We start from the raw sequence: 2500 nt of genomic DNA, 5'->3' as shown, positions 1-2500 counted from the left end.
TGATAATAATGATAATAACAATGATAATGACAATAATAATAGTGATAATGATAATAATAATAACAATAATAAAGATAATAACAATGATTATAATGATAATAGTAATTAATAATAATGGTAATGATGATAATACCAATACTAATAATAATAATCATAATAGTAATTATAATGATGATAATAATAATAATAATAATTATAAGAATAAGAATAATAACATAGATAATGATAATGATAATAATAAAGATAATAATAGTAATAATGATAATAGTAATCATAATGATAATAATGATAATAATAATAGTATTAATGAAAATAACAATAGTAATAACACTAATAATAATAACAATAATAATGACAATTAATAATAATAATAACAATTATAATGATAGTAATAATAATAATAATAATAATAATAATAATAATAATAATAATAATAATAATAATAATAATAATAATAATGAAAATGATAATGATAATGATAATGATAATGATAATGATAATAATTGTAATAATAATGATTATAATAATAATAATAATAATAATAATAATAATAACACTATAATAGTCGTTGTAGTAGTAATGATAACAATAATGATAAAGGTAATGATAATAATATTAATACTATAGTGATAGTATCATAATAATGGTAATGCTTATAATGATAATAAGAATAACTATGATAATAATAAAATACTAATAATGATGATAATGATAATAATGAATAATAAAAATAATAATAGTAATAACAATAGTAATAATAATAATGATCATTATAACAAACAATAAAGATAATAATAAGAATGATAGTAATAATAATAATGATAACAACAACATCAACAATGATAACAGAAATTATAATAACCAAACATAGCAAATTACATTCCTCCTCAATCAACGCACACAAGTCAAGTCAATTCAAGTCAAGTCAAGTCAAGTCACTCCCGTAGTCATAGGACCGTTGTTGCACTTTGACGCGTTCACTTCTTTCCTCCAACTATCTCGATCCTCGGCCAGCCTGCTACATTCTGTGATCCTTCTTCCAGTCCATCTTTGAATATCGCTAAACCAGTTTAGTCTAGGTCTTTCCTGCTTTCTTGTGCCTTCCGTGCATGATGGTATGTGCAAGTGTTCCCGGGCGGCGCGTCACGTGTCCGAACCACTGCAGTTTCCTTCTTCTGGCCATTTCAAGATGTGGTTCGAACGATCGGAGGAGGAGGGCGGAGGAGCTCCTCTGCGAGCCATTGGCCATCCACACCTGGGGAGGAAATGGACGCCACCAGGTTACTGTCCGATGAAACACAATGATCAGCGCACACACGCTGCCGTAAACTGGAATATTGGCAAATGCACAATGACTCCCTTAACAAAAGCTCCTCCCTCAAAAAAAAAAGTGAAAGAAAGTGAAAGAAAAATGGTACTTCCTCTCTTTGCTTTATCATACATTTTCTTGTTTTGTTATTATTATTATTTTCATTTTTATGGTTTGCTAGAAGAGGAAATAATTGATATGTTTAATTTTGTCCTTAGTGATTCCTTTTTTCTGTTATTTTTGTATGTCGTATTATTGATTCTGTTCATATGTTATTATGAATTAATAAGTACAGGTAACTTGGCTTGACGTTGAGTGTTATTTTATAGAAATTCTGATCTTGTTAACGCGGGGTTGTTGACCACTTTACTGAATAAATTATTTGCGACCATTGTAGAACACGACACTTTGTGTGGTTGTATAAATTTGAGGAAAATTGAATACCAGAATATCGCACGAGAATAAGTGTGTGTGTGTGTTTGAGAGTGTTTGAGTGTGTATGTTAATGTATGTGTATGTGTGTGTGTATACATACATATATATGTGTGTGTGTGTGTGTATGTGTGTGTGTGTGTGTGTGTGTGTGTGTGTGTGTGTGTGTGTGTGTGTATGTATATATATATGTGTGTGTGTGTGTGTGTGTGTGTGTGTGTGTATACGAGTGCAGATAGATAGAAAGACAGATAACAAATGTATGTGTTTATATATGTAAGTGATTTAGTCTCTTTATTTTGAATTCCATATTTCTAATTTACTTTTAACGAACTACAATGTTTTGCACTCATTCCTCCTCCATCTGCCCACGCAACTCTTTGTTTTATTTGAGGACTCATCGTGTAAACTAGATGGGAAACTTGAAACACGCAAGGGAGGGAGACAGACACATGGGCAGACATGCACACCGACTGAGAGAGGGAGGGACGGAGGGAGGAAGGGAGGGAGGGAGAGAGAGGGAGAGAGAGAGTAAGAAAGAGAGAGGGGGGGAGGGAGGGAGAGGGAGAGTGAGAGAGAGAAAGAGAGAGGGGGGAAGGGAGGGAGAGAGAGAGAGAGAGAGAGAGAGAGAGAGAGAGAGAGAGAGAGAGAGAGAAAGAGAGAGGAAGGGAGGGAAGGAAAGGGAGAGAGAGAGGGGGGGAGAAAAAGAGAGAGAGAGAGAGAGAGAGAGAGAGAGAGAGAGAGAGAGAGAGAGAGAAA

This window comes from Penaeus chinensis, chromosome 23 (assembly GCF_019202785.1).
Source record: "Penaeus chinensis breed Huanghai No. 1 chromosome 23, ASM1920278v2, whole genome shotgun sequence".
Classification (NCBI taxonomy): domain Eukaryota; kingdom Metazoa; phylum Arthropoda; class Malacostraca; order Decapoda; family Penaeidae; genus Penaeus; species Penaeus chinensis.
This window is presented reverse-complemented; position numbering follows the sequence as displayed.